Consider the following 17,930-nt stretch of genomic DNA (forward strand, 5'->3'; position numbering starts at 1 on the left):
CGCGCGGTGTGTGCGCGTGGACATTTCCTTCGAAGGGCGGTGTACAGTCTCTCTCACATTTAGGGGAAAACTCGAAGCGCAGCAGCTCGCGCAGATGCTCGAGGGGCGGGATCTTGAACGGCGTCGTCTGCTACGGCGGCGCACGCTGGCCGCATTGTCGAGAAACGTTCTACTGTCAGGTGCAGGGCGCTGATCACATCGTTACTGCGTGAAAGGAGCCGGTATTCTTTGCTAAGCGTTGCGCGACGCCCACTGATACGCCTCGAATGTAAGTTCATCGCTGCATGGCAGTCATAGACGACGTACTGATTCCATACATTCTTGATGGCCCGTTTCTGGAAGGCGACTATATATTCTAACGCGATAGGACGCCGATCCACACTGCTCGTGCTGTGCAAGAACTGCTAGAAGAGCGCGCAGTCACTCTCTTGGAGCGGCCTCCTCAATCCCCGGGCGCCAACATCATTTAAAATGTCTGGGGCTCGTTGAAAGTATCGCTGGCGCAACATCCCCTCTATCAGTCGCCCGAGGATAGGCTTCGATCCACCATCGTCAGTGACTGAGACGTGCAGCGAATGAACACATCCCTGATCAAGTCATTCTACACTTCACTGCCTTCCAGGATGAGCGCTGTCATCGCTGCCGCTGGGGACATGACGAGATACTAACTGAAGTTCCGAGCGTGACGTGTCCAATTCCCCACCGGCGGGCAGGGTCTGTCTGGTGTAGCGAATGATTATCGAGAAAAATCACTTCCAGCTCATTGTCTGAACCTAAAACGTTCATTTAATCGTGTCCGTTTGTTTCACCGTGTTCGACTCCCATTGTTGAGTGCTTTGTTTTCCTTTCGAGTCAAACAAAGACTGAGCACGTTGCGCGCACATCTTGGTGCGTTTTGTCGCTGCTCATTACGGTAGCACACACAGTGAAGAAATATACGTGCACACGCTCAGTACTCCGGCCCTTCGAAAGAACAAATGAACCATGTTGTCAAAAGAAGTTTGTGGAACTCCATTAGCGCCAATGAAGGATCAGAGTGTGGCGACGCACAACGTTTAGTAAAGAATATCAGCTCAGTTCCCGCAGTACCGATGAAATCGGTGCACTGCCCCTGACAGTACCACGCTTCCCGAAAATGCGGCCAGCGCGCGCCGCCGTAGCAGACGACGCAGATCACGACACCGCCCCTCAAGCGTGTGCGCCTGCTCGAGCTGCTGCCGCCGCACGACTCCATTGCTTGCCGCATCGCGATGCAATACATTCCGAGTTTTCCCCTTAGTGTGAAACAAACTGCACACGCTATATTTGCCTTTAAGAAGATCGGTACGCTTGACGATTATTTTTATATGGCTGCAATGCGGCGAAAGGGCAGCGTCTGCTTAACCATGTAAGGGACGCTGAGCAGGTAATTGGAAACGACATCGTATGTGCCGCCGGAAAAATCGTCAGCACATACGATGCGGCACATACATACGGCACCTACGAGCTAAAGTCATTTTTGCAGTCTCTCACATTATGTTTGCTACAAATCCGTGTTGTCTCTGATGGCGACAACGGACTTCTATCGACACTGTGCGGAAATAAACAAGATATATCGCTGCATAGCACAAGTACGACATGCGCACACAACTTTAACTAGTACGTCCCCTACAATATGGAATAGAGGCAGCAATGTAGACAGCTTGGTCATTTTTTAACAGTACTCAAGAGACGGAAGTTGAAAGTATTATTAATCATTCCTGCTTCAGCAATGCCGGCGCGACCAAGACGCGGGTGTGTATCGTCCAGTAACCCGATCGATCGGTGCGATGGTGAAGCGGGAATGAACTCCGGTCATGTTCAATGCATCATGCACATATTCAATTTCTCGGCACGCGTGAACTTCGGCCACTGCTAGCGCATACAACAGACGTGGTTTCCATTCTTAGACAGCGCACACACAAACGAAACACGAGAAAGAAGACAGGACAAGCACTCGTTGAACTTAAAGTTTTTGTATGAATAAAAGGATTATGTACCGAGTAATTATTAATTTCACGTGGGTTAGATATAGAAACCGTCATACACTCAGGAGTGATCAATAAACGATCTCGCTTCGTTTGCCAGATGTTTACTTCGCTCGGCGCACCGCAGTAATCCATGTCTGTCGTCTGCTTCTTTCGTACCATTTTCTTGTGAATCGGTATAATTTCACTGGTGGCATCAACCTTTTCATGTTTACATTGCTGTCGTGACAGTTAACAACACAATAATAATTTCCAGTCATCCGAAGAGGCGCCGTCGCAAACAAGAGACGTTTCGCGCGCAGCGCGAACTGAACGCGGGCGCGACCGCGAAGGGAAGCGGCGACGGAAACCTACACCTTCTCGCGTGCAGCGCGCGCGAGAAAGCCTTCTCGCGTGCAGCGCGCGCTCAGCCTGGCCTCCTCTGGCTCAGCGCGAGCGAAGGGAACCGGCGGAAGCAAACCCCCGGGGGATTGGAAACCGTGCCGCCAGGGGAGAAACGAGCGCTGGCGTCTCGGGCGAAACTTGGCGTGCGCTCGTCTATGGGAGCCGCTTACGTCCACTCTCGTTCAACCGCTGCCGTTGTTGTCGTTTTTATAACATGTTCGTATATGGATAAACAAAGGGCAGGGGTACACGGATATGCAGGAACCGCGGGAACAGTCTCTCATAGCATAAGGGCGAGGAGATGCCGGGATAATGAAACATAGGGCATTGTGGGGGTACAACAGGCATGAGGTACTGAGAGGTATTTGGAAAGAAGTAATGGTGCCGGGGCTTACTTTCGGGAATGCGGTCCTGAGCTTAAGGGCAGAAGTTCAGTCGAGACTAGAAGTAAATCAGAGGGCTGTTGGAAGACTAGCACTAGCTGCCCACGAGAAAACCACAAACGAAGCAGTACAGGGGGATATGGGCTGGGCATCGTTCGAAGCATGGGACGCTCAGAGTAAAATACTGTACGAAAAACGCCTGAGGAAATTGGATAATAACAGGTGGGCAGCTAAAGTATTTAAATATCTATACAGAAAGAGCGTTGACTCACAATGGCGGAAAAGCACCAGGAAGCTAACCAGCCTGCCAGGGGCCGAATCTTATAACGGTTCGGTTGGGGAACCGTTCCTTTGGCCTCACCTGATTGGCCAAAATTTTGATTACGTCACAGGTCGTCAGAGGCAGCGGGGCGGTATCGCAATTTTCGAATACGTCACGCATCTGTCAATCATCTTCAAAGCGAACCGGTCGTAGGAACCGGCGGAGGGGTAGTCCGCTTTGGGTTCCGTTGCTGTGGCTTGGCGGCGCGCGCGACCCTGGCGGTCCCTTCACGGTCGCGCCCGCGTTCAGTTCGCGCTGCGCGCGAAACGTCTCTTGTTTGCGACGGCGCCTCTTCGGATGACCGGAAATTATTATTGTGTTGTTAACTGTCACGACAGCAATGTAAACATGAAAAGGTTGATGCCACCAGTGAAATTCTGCCGATTCACAAGAAAATGGTACGAAAGAAGCAGACGACAGACATGATTATGCGCCGAGCGAAGTAAACATCTGGCAAACGAAGCGAGCTCGTTTATTGATCACTCCTGAGTGTATGACGGTTTCTATATGTAACCCACGTGAAATTAATAATTACTCGGTACATAATCCTTTTATTCATATAAAAACTTTAAGTTAAACGAGCGCTTGTCCTGTCTTCTTTCTCGTGTTTCGTTTGTGTGTGCGCTGTCTAAGAATGGAAACCACGTCTGTTGTATGCGCTAGCAGTGGCCGAATTTCACGCGTGCCGAGAAATTGAATATGTGCATGATGCATTGAACATGACCGGAGTTCATTCCCGCTTCACCACCGCACCGATCGATCGGGTTACTGGACGATACACACCCGCGTCTTGGTCGCGCCGGCATTGCTGAAGCAGGAATGATTAATAATACTTTCAACTTCCGTCTCTTGAGTACTGTTAAAAAATGACCAAGCTGTCTACATTGCTGCCTCTATTCCATATTGTAGGGGACGTACTAGTTAAAGTTGAGTGCGCATGTCGTACTTGTGCTATGCAGCAATATATCTTGTTTATTTCCGCACAGTGTCGATAGAAGTCCGTTGTCGCCATCAGAGACAACACGGATTTGTAGCAAACATAATGTGAGAAACTGCAAAAATGACTTTAGCTCGTAGGTGCCGTATGTATGTGCCGCATCGTATGTGCTGACGATTTTTCCGGCGGCACATACGATGTCGTTTCCAATTACCTGCTCAGCGTACCTTACATGGTTAAGCAGACGCTGCCGTTTCGCCGCATTGCAGCCATAAAAATAATCGTCAAGCGTACCGATCTTCTTAAAGGCAAATATAGCGTGTGCAGTTTGTTTCACACTAAGGGGAAAACTCGGAACGTATTGCATCGCGATGCAGCAAGCAATGGAGTCGTGCGGCGGCAGCAGCTCGAGCAAGCGCACACGCTTGAGGGGCAGTGTCGTGATCTGCGTCGTCTGCTACGGCGGCGCGCGCTGGCCGCATTTTCGGGAAGCGTGGTACTGTCAGGGGCAATGCACCGATTTCATCGGTACTGCGGGAACTGAGCTGATATTCTTTACTAAACGTTGTGCGTCGCCACACTCTGATCCTTCATTGGCGATAATGGAGTTCCACAAACTTCTTTTGACAACATGGTTCAACATGGACAACACGCCGTTCAAGATCCCGCCCCTCGAGCATCTGCGCGAGCTGCTGCCGCCGCTTGACTCAAGCGCTCGCCGCATCGCGATGCAATGCGCTTCGAGTTTTCCCCTGAATGTGAGAGAGACTGTACACCGCCCTTCGAAAGAAATGTCCACACGCACACACCGCGCGCGGCGCGATGATAGTGATCTAGGGAAAGGAAGGACGCTTGGTTCTGCAACCCGTCAGGGAGCATGGCGAAGCGTCATCAGGGGAGAGGGAATGGGTAGTGAAAGATGATAGAGAAAGAGGGAGGATGTGGCCTAATAGACTCCACTATACGCGACAGGTGGCAGTCCTCAGTAAAGTTGCCAGCGTTGTAGCGGGCGCTTATAGGGTGTCTATTTCCGTGGAACTTATAAACTCCAGCAGGCTTCGCAGCACAGGGAGCTGTGGACACACTGGGAACAGCAGGTCAGACTCTGTGGCCGCTGGAAGGCCGTGGCGTCTGTAGGTGTTGACCACTGTGGAGCGTTCCTGCGCCAAGGATGGGCAAGCACAGAGAAGGTGCTCCAGAGTCTCGGGGTCCCCGCAACTCTTGCAGGCAGGCGACGTGGCGCGGCCCTTGGCGTACAGCCGGGCCGCAGTCCAGGTGCAGCCAGTCCGCAAGCGCAGGAGTGTGGAACGGTCTCTTCTGGAAAGGCCGTTCTCTGGGAGTGGCTTGGGGGCTTTGCCACTAGCCACTCGGGGGTCCGGGTGAATGGAGGTGAGCAGGCACCGTAGCCGATGTCTCGTGTAGTCTGAAGCCGCTACCGCTCTGGTGACCGGGACTACATCATGATGGGCAGCTTTGGCGTAGGTATCTGCCTCCTCGTTACCGGCTACCCCGACATGTGAGGGCAGCCAGTGGAAGGATATTGGGAGTCCGGCGGTGGCTAGAGCCGTTAACTTGGCAAGCAGCAGCACCACTGTAAGTCCTGCCCGCCGAGGGTTGACGAGGGCCTGGAGCGCTGGCTTGGAGTCGCACACCACCGCCACCGGCTGCTGGGGAAGGTGCTCAGCAAGGAGGTCGGCAGCCAGGTGGGCAGCCGACCTCAGCAAGGAGGGCAGCCCCGCTAGCTCAGCTGCAGTAGAGCTTGCTGCAAACGGGAGCCTACACTGCCTGTGACAGGCGAGAGTTGGAGCTGTGCATGCCGCTGCAGCCGACCCGCTGGGGAGGACTGAACCATCCGTGAACACCAGCAGGTGTCCTTCCAACTCCTCCTGGAGCTTGCAGGCTGCCGCCTGCTGCAGGGCTGCGGTTGGTGCTCTCCGCTTGGCTAACCCCCTGAGGGAGAGGTGCACATCCGGAGGTCCGTGATGGGGAGGAGGAAGAGCCACTGCCACAGGTAGTTGAGGAACTGTCTCCTCATAGAGGCGACACAGGTTGCGCGCGGCGCGAAACGTGCCCAAACACGCGCAGTGCAGGAGGCAATCAAGGCGGCGCGAACGAGAGATGGGAGAGGGGGTATACCACCGGCTAATAGAAATTTCGAAACGTGCCCAAACACGCGCAGTGCAGGAGGCAATCAAGGCGGCGCGAACGAGAGATGGGAGAGGGGTACCACCGGCTAATAGAATTTTGCTCCGCATGCGGCGCTCTCAACGCCGGCGCAGCAGCGCCGCTCTCGGTGCCGTTCTTGTCTATTACTTGCCTTCGTCGTCTGCTTGGCGTTGCTCTTTCGGTGTCGACCACGGCTGGAAATGCGATACGCTTTCGAAGAAGTGACGGACAATGAGTTGCACCGCCCTTGCTGGCTTTCTAAGTAGACCTTTTGCAGGCTACGCTATCAAATGGAGGAGACTCGGGTGCAAGCGTACGAGTGGCCATTCTACGCAGAGGAAGGAATGTTGCGCGCTGCGGTTTATTGCCACCGGCCTGCAGCTCCCAGAGCTCAGTCGGACGCGAAGCATTCGTCGGAATTGCCTAGATCTCTGCTGCCGACATTGTCCACAAAGTTGCTCTCGCAATTACTGTGTTGGCCCGTTGAAGGGCTGGGTCAGCTTTCCCGGGACCTCAGCTTCAAAGTCAATGCCAAGGAGATATTTGCACGGTGAGATCGAATTCCCAGTGCTATCGCCAGTGCAAATATGCGAGCAGATCGCCGTTCAGCAGTCAGAAGGGTTCAACCTAGGCTGGTTCAGCGCTTCCTTCGTTCGGCTGATAAAACTATACAGTCAGGACGGGAAGGTATTGTAGAGCTCTCTTATTTGGCTGCACTTTTTTCTCTATTTCGGGAGTGCCATACTTTGTTTCTCAATTTCACGGCACAGCGCGCACCGTCAGCACCACACTCTTCGATTTGACTTCGCGCAGGAAACGCAGGGCCTGTATACCGTAATGTTCGATTTAAGTTCCATTGCTTCTATCACGCGACGCGCCGTGGGGCAGATCGCAGGGACAGCGGCAGCGCGGCGGCGAGCGAGTCATGTCCGAGCCGATGACGAAGGGCGAAAAAAGATGGACAATTGATATAGTCGGCTAGTAAAGGTGTCCCTAAGAACCAGTTCACCGTTTTGTCGCGCTCGCTACTTGAGAAGTGCCGGCAGTGCGTTCCTGTTGCGTGCATATCCTGCGAGCTCCTGGTAGCAGACGACATAGCGCTGCGCTCTGCCAACTCATTTACGCTTGCGATACCGCCTGTCGGCTAAGAATAAGAAAGAATGACATTAATAAATTACTTCTGCATTGCGTAAACACCCGGCACCACACGTTTATACTTCAGAACTTGGCGTATAATATTAAATTTATATTTTACATTTATTTAGCAAGCGGAAACATTCTGCAATTCCTCGATTAGCTCGTCATATAATGACGTACACTTCAGAGGTGGCACCCTCTCATCTATTGGTCGCGTCCTCCCCTCCTTTTACCGCCGGCTTGGGAGTGGCACATCTAGTGACGTAAGCGGCGAAGCGAATGGTTCGTATTGCGAACCGTTATAAGATTCGGCCCCAGGCAGGGGCCGAATGTTATAACGGTTCGGTTGGTGAACCGTTCCTCTGGCCTCACCTGATTGGCCAAAATTTTTATTACGTCACAGGTCGTCAGAGACAGCGGGGCGGTATCGCAATTTTCGAATACGTCACGCATCTGTCAATCATCTTCAAAGCGAACCGGTCGTAGGACCCGGCGAAGGGGTAGTCCGCTTTGGGTTCCGTTGCGGTGGCTTGGCTTTGGCTTGTGACCCTGGCCGCGCGCGCCGGTCGCGCGACGCCGGAGACAAGCGGGCGTCGCGCGCGCGTGCGTCGGTTGCTTGGGAGGCTATTACTTGCCTTCGTCGTCTACTTGGCGTTCCTCTTTCGGTGTCGACCACGGCTGGAAGCGCGATACGCGTTCGAAGAAGTGACGGATAATGAGTTGCACCGCCCTTGCTGGCTTTCTAAGTAAACCTTTTGCAGGCTACGCTATCAAATGTAGGGGACTCAGGTGCAAGCGTACGAGTGGCCATTCCACGCAGAGGAAGGAATATTGCGCGCTGCTGTTCATCGCCACTGGCCTGCAGCTCCCAGAGGTCGGTCGGACGTGAAGCATTCATCGGAATGACCTAGATCTCTGCTGCCGACACTGTCCACAAAGTTGCTCGCGCAATTAATGTGTTGGCCAGTTGAAGGGCTGGGTCAGCTTTCCCGTGACCTCAGCTTCAAAGCCAATGCCAAGGAGATATTTGCATGGTGAGATCGAATTCTCAGTGCTATTGCCAGCGTGAATAGCTTGCAGATCGCCGTTCAGCAGTCAGAAGGGTTCAACCTAGGCTGGTTCAGCGCTTCCTTCGTTCGGCTGATAAAACTATACAGTCAGGACGGGAAGGTATTGTAGAGCTCTCTTATTTGGCTGCCCTTTTTTCTCTATTTCGGGAGTGCCATACTTTGTTTCTCAATTTCACGGCACAGCGCGCACCGTCAGCACCACACTATTCGATTTGACTTCGCGCAGGCAATGCAGGGCCCGTGTATCGTCATGTTCGATTTCAAGTTCCATTCCTTTTATCACGCGACGCGCCGTGGGGCTTATCGCAGGGACAGCGGCAGCGCGGCGGCGAGCGACCCTAGCAAAAATTCTAATACAAAAACTAATAGCCTATGAGGTTATTGACACTAATACAGTCTATTATGTCTATTAGTGTATTAGTCTAATAGACCTATTGGTGTATTGGCCTATTAGTCTGATAGGTCTATTGGTGTATTAGTCTAATAGGTCTATTGGTGTATTAGTCTAATAGGTATATCGGCGTATTAGTCTAATAGGTACATCGGCGTATTAGTCTAATAGGTCTATTGGTGTGAAAGAAAAGGTCTCAATGCACCAGTTACAGAATGAAAAACAGGCATAATTGCTAGGAGCATTTATTAGCACAGAAATATTTTTACAGATTTCTCTTTCGAGATCTTCGTCAGGTCAGCAATTTTGATTGCCAGAGCTTTTACTCCACCACTTCGACCAGAGAACGTCCTTTTGGGGTGGTCAGAAAAACCTGGGTTGAAACATACACACATATAGAAACATTTAAAAGCAGGGGTGCTAGTTCTACCACTAAATGTTTAAGCAGGCAATATTTGCTTCTAAATTGGAATAATATGGCCCCGTAATTTCCAAACTAATTTTAGGGCAAAGTTTGATATGCTTAGTTCGATATGTTTATCATAAAGAAAAATGACGCCATCTGATATGACAAAACAATTAGACAGCACATAAAATGCACCAAAAATGTTTTGTGTGTTACATCGAAACTGTAGGCAGATAAAGAACAACTCTGGACAGAAATCTTGCACAGCATTGTCGGAAACATGCATGTCACTGCTGCTATGCGCACAACAATCGGCCCAATCACACTGTACTGAAGTGCATCCACCATTGGGATAAAAAGAAACAACTTTATACTATACTATAGAAGCATAAATAAGTACAATAGTTACCTCTAAATGGAAAGGAATCGGCGCCGGCGAAGACACATCACATCGATGCACGCTGATAGATCCACGAAGCACAGGGGTAAAACTAGTTGCCTTCCGTTGTTTTGAAGTCACACAACACCAATATCCAAGTATTATATTGCAGGAATAAGATTGCGCAGACGCCAGCACTAAAGTGTACTAGACCGTTGGGTAGTGAGCTGACTCTCCGGTGGCGGCGTGCGCTCCCGCGTCGCCGGAAATGTGAACATTTTTATGTTTTCCCGGGGACCCGCGCGGAGGCGCTGTCGTCGTCGTCGTCGTCAATATCTCGCACGTATAAAGCGAGATATAAGAAGGAAGAAGAAGCATGTGCTTGCTGCGGTAAAGCTAGGGAAACGACGGAGCATATTTTATTAGAATGTGAAGACATCTATCCAGCGGTCGATTTAGGCACCACTGGCCTCCTTGAAGCCCTTGGGTTCAGCGGGAGCAGTGGTAAAGCAAACAGGTCCGCAATAGACATCAGTAAGAGGCGATTGGAGGATTGGTGGAAGAAAAGTAGGGAAACGACAAAGGACGGAGACGTACAAAAGCACAGTTCGCAATAGGGTATCAGAAAATTTGGACGTGGTAGTTCATAGTGTGTTTTTTTTTTCTCATTGGTTAACCTAGGTAAGATATTAGGCAGCATAGCAGCAAGAGCTTGGTGGCGCAAGCCACCGCCCCGTTCCAAAGGGGACGCTCATAACATCCATCCATCCATGTAAACCTCCGCTGCCTCCGCCGCTGCCTTCCTGGCTTTGCGCGCCGCTGCCTCCGCTGTGCTTTCTTTCATGTGTTCCGAAGTTTACATTACCAATTCTAATGTTTATAAGAAATCATCGTAGGGAAGTATATCGTGCGTCGCTATTGCGTGTGAAATGGCACCACGCCGTTTGAACCACTGTTTTGCGCCCGGCTGTAAAACGGGCTATGTACATGTAAAAGGTGCCCCAAAGCCGTCGTTATTCAGCGTGCCCAAGGATGAAGCACTTCGAAGACTGTGGGAAAAAAACCTCCATCGAGCGGACAAGCCTCTCGAAGACACAGGTGCCGTGTGCGAACTACATTTTGAGCCGCGCTACGTAATTCGCGACTATGTACACATCATTGGTGGCAAGGAAGTGCGGATCCCACGTGGTAAGCCACTGCTTAGCAGTGATGCTGTGCCAACCATTCTTCCAAACCTACCCGCGTATTTGACGAAAAAAGCTGTGAAAGAGAGGCCTGCTCGTAAAAGGAAGTCAGAGAGTTGCGCGTCTCCGGCGAAGCGTAGACCGTGCTCGAACAGTGACACGACGGTGTCCTACACAAGCGCTGCAACGATTGCTGAGCAAGGCGCGGCCTCCTCGACGGAAGCAGGCGTGGAGCCGGACGCCGATGCAGAATTTTCATGCCCACTGGGTCAGCAGGAACCCATGCTGTTATTTGACAGTCTTCAGGTACCGTCGAAGCAGTGGACCAAGCACAGGTTTCCTGGACACGACGGTGTCGTGTACTGCACGTCTGTGTTGACATCAAGAAATGAGGTGTGCTCAGAAAAAGTGGTAATGTTCTTTCAGTCACAGACGCACAGTTACTACAAAGTGTTTGTGAGAGGAATTCTGCTAAAAGAAAGCACATTGCAAACAAGCGGGGAAGCAGAAGATGTGCTGAGAGCAACTGATTCCATGAGTGTTTGCACTGGAGTAATGCGACTTGAAGATTATGAAGAAAGGTATTTTACGAAGAACCTTAAATCCCACGTAGTGACCCTCGAGCAAATGTACTTCAGCAGCAATTGCCTGGGTCAGGTCGCTGAAAGAGGTAATTATGCTGTCCATTTTGCCTAATTTGCAACTCATTTTATGTTGCGTTCATTGATTTTTTGGCTCCGTGGGAACTCAATTCAATGCACTTTTCTTGCAGGTACGCAGTGTGTGTCTTGCCGCTACTTGAAACGAGCACTGCAGATCAGACGAGCGAGGGTCAAAAGAACTGATAAAAAGAGCGGCCGATCTGTTGTGCTTAAACTGCGAGCTGCAGCGAGAAGAAACAAGAGGCTAGTTGTTCGCCTAGGAGATGTGAAAAATGAACTTGCTAAAATGAGAGGGAAAAATGCTGCCATTCAAGCAGAAGCATTAGAAGCACAGATCTCAAAACTGCCCCCCAGACAGCAGGAAGCTGTTCGACAGTGCTTCGCAGCTTCAAAAGTGAAACCTAATGGTCTACGCTACACGAAAATGTGGGTCCTGGACTGCATAATAATGAAGATGAAAAGTCCTCGTCTGTATGAGCATCTTCGCCGTAATAGCATTCTTTCCCTACCGTGCAAATCAACCCTCAAGCGCTATGTATCTGCATATCGCTCTGTGTTTGGCTTCAGCGACAAAGTTCTGAGGCAGCTAAAAGTGAAGTCAGCTGAGCTTGATGCCTGGAAAAAACATGGTGGATTAGTTATAGACGAGCTAAAGCTGTCGGAAAACTTTGCAGTTAAAACGTCTGGGGTTATTGAGGGTTTTGTAGACCTAGGCCCTTTCACAGCAGCCAAAGACAAAGGTGTCCCATGTGACCATGACATGGTTATACTATTTGTTCCCTTTCAGGGAAAATGGAGCCAGGTAATTGGCTATTTTGCCACACATGGCAACATGAAGGGGGACATTCTTGCCAAAGTTGTTATTGAGGCAACCGTATTGGCCGAAAAGAGTGGCCTTTTTGTTGATTTCATTACATGCGACGGCGCAAGCTGGAATAGAAGGATGTGGAGGATACTTGGGATACAAGCATCAGCTGAGTCTACCACCTGCAAAATTCAGCACCCCAGCGATGCATCACGAAACCTCTTTTTTATATCCGACTTCCCTCATCTTATCAAATGTCTACGCAACTCATTGTTGAAATCTGGATTCAACACTCCAGCTGGCCATGTAAGGCTCTTCTTCATCTTATTGAGGATTTTGTTGTGCTATTACTCACTCTTGAAGCTTAACAGGGTCCTCTCCAATTTCTTTTTAGGTGGATATGCAACACGTAAAGGAAGCCTACAAAATGGATTCCTGCAATGTTACCCTCAAGGTTATGCCAGGGATAACACGATGTCATATTGAGCCAAACGCATTTGAAAAGATGAGAGTCAGTTATGCGTTCCAGCTTTTCGGCACTAAAGTGCTCCAAGCTTTTCACCTGTATAAGGACACGTTAGAAGCCACTCTTGGAAGAATGGATGCAACTCAGGAATTCTTCAGGTGAAATGCCTATTTTCTCTTCTGCTACTTAATTTTAAAAGTAATGAAACCTTTGCATTATGGTTTTGTTAGCTGGAAATGATGTTTAAGTCTAACTTGGTGCAAGCAACATCTGAAGAGCTTTTTTGTGTATTTCAGCAAAATCCACCAGCTGATATCTGTGATGACCTCACGGTTCCCTGCAGAAGCCCTTCGGCCAGATTCTCGAGCAACAGCTGTGCTGCAGGATTTTTTATCCTATCTTAAAGCATGGGAGGAGCATGTAAAAGGGACAGGTGGCTTTGTGAGTGAGTCCACGGCAACAGGTCTGCGTGTAACCATTTCAAGCACATTAGGCTTGCTAGATTACCTTACAAGAAAAGTAGGTTTTAAGTACCTAATGACCTCCAAAACTAGTCAAGACCCTCTTGAAAACCTTTTTGGGATCGTTCGACAGTCTTCTGGCAGTAATGACCACCCAACACCAAGTCAATTTCTAGTTATCATTAACTGCTTGTCATTTTATGGGCTAGTAAAATGTGCCAGTCAAGGTAACTGTCAGCAGGACGAACTGGGCTCCCTCCTGGAAGTTGACAGCCTGCCAGACACTGCGCAGAATGCAGCAGACTTTCATCTGCCAATGAGTGCTGCTAAGAGCATGCACACAGCTCCATCCTCCCAAGACCATAACCAGCACATTGCCAGCAGTGACTCAAGAATAATTTTTCACATCGCTGGCTATGTTGCAAGAAAATGCGTTTTAAAAACCAATTGCCAAGACTGTCGGACCCTTCTCACTATGCCTGCCCCAGATGAAACTTTCCAGCTTGCGAGGCTGACAAAGTTTCGTGACAATGGAGGGCTCCTCTATCCAACTGGTCGCTTATTTGGTTCCATAAAGAAGCTTGAGGACTTGTTCACAGGCTGCTTCTCCCATGGACAGCTGCACTCTGACAGCATTTTAGATATGCTGACAGTTGTCAAAGCCAGACTTGGCCAAGAGGTTGGTTGTTCCAGTCATGCTTCCACCCTTTCTCCAAAAATAATCAAATTCTATGTCACTACACGACTTCACTTCTATGTTAAAAGTATAAATACTGACAAGTCGGGGAAGCGCCAAAAGGCAAAGCACTTGAAGTTGAGCCGCTGCTCTTGAAATGTGCATGCTGTCTGCATTGTCTACTTGTTGCATTGTGCTTGTCAAGATAATAAACTTTTGTTAAAGTTGTTCAACCAACATTTTGTTTGCATTTTTTTTTTCTCTTTTTCTTTCATAAAATATTTCCTTAAAAATAAGTGTGGCTATACCAACATCACTCTCTGGAAAGGCAGATATAGGAAATTATGCAGTATGTTAGTGTCGGGAGAATTAAATGCGTTTTATGTTGGAATAATGTAGAGCAACGACTGATGTATAGGCGCATGTTTTCTGGCACATATGTGACAAGCTACAGCATGGAAGGTGTTTTAAACGGTTTACCTTTTGTTTCAACATTCATGTGCGATTAAAACTTCATATCTATGCTGCTTAACATTTCATTGATATACCTCTATTTTTCTTCCACAATATGCTCAGCCAGAGTCAAATAGGTGGGTATACAGGAAAGGCATCGTTCCAAAGGTGCCTGAATTGCTGTAAGGACTGCAAATAGGCTAACGCCGAAAACGAATTTCTGCACGCGCGCAACTCGATAACACCGCGACATATGGATCACTTACGTTCTAATCAAAGACAGCAGTAAAACTGCTGTCTTTGACAAGAATGTAAGTGATTCATTTGTTATGTCACGCTATTATTGAGTAAATATACCCAAACTTGCTGTCAATGGAGAGGAACCCCACAGCCTTTTACTCGGCGCAAGACGCGAGTTTTCGATACGAGTGCAAGCTCAGCAAAGCCAGCGTTACAAAAATGGTGATTAAAGAAACTTTTCCCCCATGAAAAGAAAGACGAAGTACTACTGACAAACAAGCATACTGTCCAAGCTCTTTATTTATATGAGAAACGAGCATTCAAGAAATTAGACCGTTTCTACAGCGGCGACCACGTACCTTTCGCACGGCCAAAGCGTGGCCGCTTACATTGAATACAGTGGTGGCGCCATCTAGCAGGCGAGACGTAAACCGCGACAGCGGATGGAGCTCAGTCAGCCCACTACCCAATATTCTAGTACACTTTACCAGCACTTCGGGTTCCTTAAAAACACATTGTTAATTCACTAAAAATCGCGCACACCTCGCCTTGACATGGCTACAGTACACTGCAACATGGTAGCCGCCAATGCACACGTGCTGTGCGCAACTACGGCTGACTACGGCCGTACTTTTGCGATCTTCCCGCCTGCCGTGTTCCCTTCTCTGCGATACTGCTCATTGATGTCAATAAATATTACGGCCTGTTATATGGGGTATTAAGTTATCAATTTAGGTTACAAGATTAACACTGCTTTATGCGCACTTCAGCAGAAGATACGGGACTAACGCAACTTCAGTGGCAAACAACTATGGTTGCTGCGATTGCACCATCGTTCGTAAACCCACCGGGCATCGCGACTCTGCCTCGCAGGTCACGGCTGGTTGTTCGTTGTGTTTTTTTTTTCGTGGCGAAGTATTTGTTGCGTTGTAAACATAGCTGTTTCCTCACGACTCATTGCGACGAGGCTCAACAGAGGCCTAGTTATGAGACGTCGCCAGTGAAACAAAATTAGCAAGACCATGTTGGCGCGCGTCGATCGCTTTCGTGTATATCGCTGAGAGATAAGCTTAGTGCGATGAAACTAATACAAACGTGCGAATGCTGTGTGCTGCACATTTTGTTCTTTATTATTCAGCGAATAATCAGAGACCTCTCTGCAAATGGTCCCCAATACAGACTTAATTTTTCATGAACTTTCACCCTCGCATTAAACAAGCAGCAAAAAGGGGCAACAGAATTCAACAATGCATGTTGCATAACAGACCAGCAACAATCTGTATAAAGTCAATAGGACGTATCAGTCTAATAACGAAACTAGCAGACATGCAACACTGTTTGTATAAGACTAATACGCCTAATACATAGGCTCTATTGGTCTTATAGGTCAATCAGTACAACTGATAGAAATTTCTATTGGTCTAATACAAAACTTATACAACTAATACAAAACTGTATTAGACTAATACAAACTTCTATTAGAATTTTTGCTAGGGGAGTCATGTCCGAGCCGATGACGAAGGGCGAAAAAAGATTGAAAATTGATATAGTCGGCTAGTAAAGGTGCCCCTAAGAACCAGTTCACGGTTTTGTCACGCTCGCTACTTAAGAAGTGCCGGCACTGCGTTCCTGTTGCGTGCATCCTGCGAGCTCCTGGTAGCAGACGACATAGCGCTGCGCTCTGCCAACTCATTTACGCTTGCGATACCGCCTGTCGGCTGAGAATAAGAAAGAATGACATTAATAAATTACTTCTGCATTGCGTAAACACCCGGCACCACACGTTTATACTTCAGAACTTGGCGTATAATATTAAATTTATATTTTACATTTATTTAGCAAGCGGAAACATTCTGCAATTCCTCGATTAGCTCGTCATATAATGACGTACACTTCAGAGGTGGCACCCTCTCATCTATTGGTCGCGTCCTCCCCTTCTTCCACCGCCGGCTTGGGAGTGGCACATCTAGTGACGTAAGCGGCGAAGCGAACGGTTCGTATTCCGAACCGTTATAAGATTCGGCATCAGAAAGCGGCTGTGGCGCGTGAATGGAGGGGCTTTAGTGTGGATAGGCTCGCTCTCGGAGCACATGGCAAGACACCAACTTGGGGTGCAGGGGTATAGTGTACTAACTCTAGTACACTATATGCCGGGGGATCTGGCATGGTCTTCTTTCGAGGGCAGAGACGCTAGTAGCAAGACAGCATTTGAGGAGCAACTGAGAAAAATGGGGGAAATGCGGTGGGCTAGGAAGGTTTTCAGTTACTTATACACGAGGAATGTTGACACAATGTGGATGAAGCGAACTAGAAAATTGTCAAGCAAATACTTGGGCAGCAGTGGGGGACAGGTAAAGAAGCATTCGTCAAGAAAAAGGCTAAGGAGACAGATAGGGGTATGTGGAAAACGGAGATGCAAACCAAATCAGCATTAGAGACACACAGGAAGTTTAAGCAAGAAATAGCCAAAGAAAATGTTTACGATAATTCTAAGGGAAGCTTATTGTTGTTTGAGGCCAGGACAGGTGTACTGCGGACTAAAACGTACCGAGCCAGATACCAGGAGATAGACTTGTTGTGCGGGGCGTGTGGAAAGGAGCAGGAAACGGCTGAACACCTGATACTTACTTGTATAAACAACTTCACCCTGCAGTTAATGAATGTAACGGGCACTATTCAAAGCTCTGGGTTTTAAAGACAGTGAAAGTAAAATAGACTTTGAATAGGTAGAAATAACTAAACGGAGGTTATCTGATTGGCGGATAATATCAACGCAAATGTAAAGGAGTAAATACATAGGTATACATGTATTACCATTCAAGGCTAGGTGGCGCGCGCCGCCACCACCCTATTGAATGGGTTGAGCCTCATTCATCCATGCATGCATCCATCCATTCTGCTACTCTACAGTTTAATTTCATTTTATTTATTTACTCTCAAGACCGTACATGCATTACAGAGAGGAGTAGCAATATAAAAAAAGGCTTATGAGGCAGCACATTGTCACGTAAGCCGACTTGAACACATCATGATCACTGATAGTGACGATGGAGGCAGGAAGGCGATTCCAGCCTTGACTTGTTTTCGGGATGAAGGCTTCGAGGGATACATTGCTTTTACACTGAGGCACCCCAACGTTAATTCGATGAATACGGAATGACAAATGGCTCGGAGGCGAAAGAAGTGTCAATAATAGATCATTATTAGTGTAGTATATTTTATGAAACAGGCATAAGCGAGAAACTCGACGTCTAGTAGAAAGGAGAGGTAGGCCAAGCTTTTGCTTCATGCGAGGAACGCTGGCTAAGCGATAGTAGTTAAAGAGAATAAACCTAACTGAGCGGTTTTGAACCGCTTCTAAGGACTGTGTTAACGAAATAGTGTACGGGTCCCATATCGATG

At 48.6% G+C, this 17,930-nt stretch overlaps 1 protein-coding gene and 1 long non-coding RNA gene across 2 annotated transcripts in view; one reads left to right on the forward strand and one right to left on the reverse strand.

The window, feature by feature from the left end:
• LOC135918446 (splicing factor 3B subunit 4-like) overlaps window positions 1–17,121 on the reverse strand; it is a 187,264-nt gene extending 170,143 nt beyond the window's left edge. The window contains exon 1 of the mRNA XM_070533498.1: window positions 17,077–17,121. The gene's annotated coding sequence lies outside the window, so the exon portion shown is untranslated. The remainder of the gene's footprint in view (window positions 1–17,076) is intronic.
• LOC139055345 (uncharacterized) lies at window positions 12,222–13,034 on the forward strand. The gene is made up of 3 exons (XR_011511686.1): window positions 12,222–12,538; window positions 12,627–12,856; window positions 12,995–13,034. It is a non-coding gene; the product is annotated as an uncharacterized lncRNA (long non-coding RNA).
• Window positions 17,122–17,930: the final 809 nt, after the last annotated feature.

Source organism: Dermacentor albipictus, chromosome 2, assembly GCF_038994185.2.
Source record: "Dermacentor albipictus isolate Rhodes 1998 colony chromosome 2, USDA_Dalb.pri_finalv2, whole genome shotgun sequence".
Taxonomy (NCBI): Eukaryota; Metazoa; Arthropoda; class Arachnida; order Ixodida; family Ixodidae; genus Dermacentor; species Dermacentor albipictus.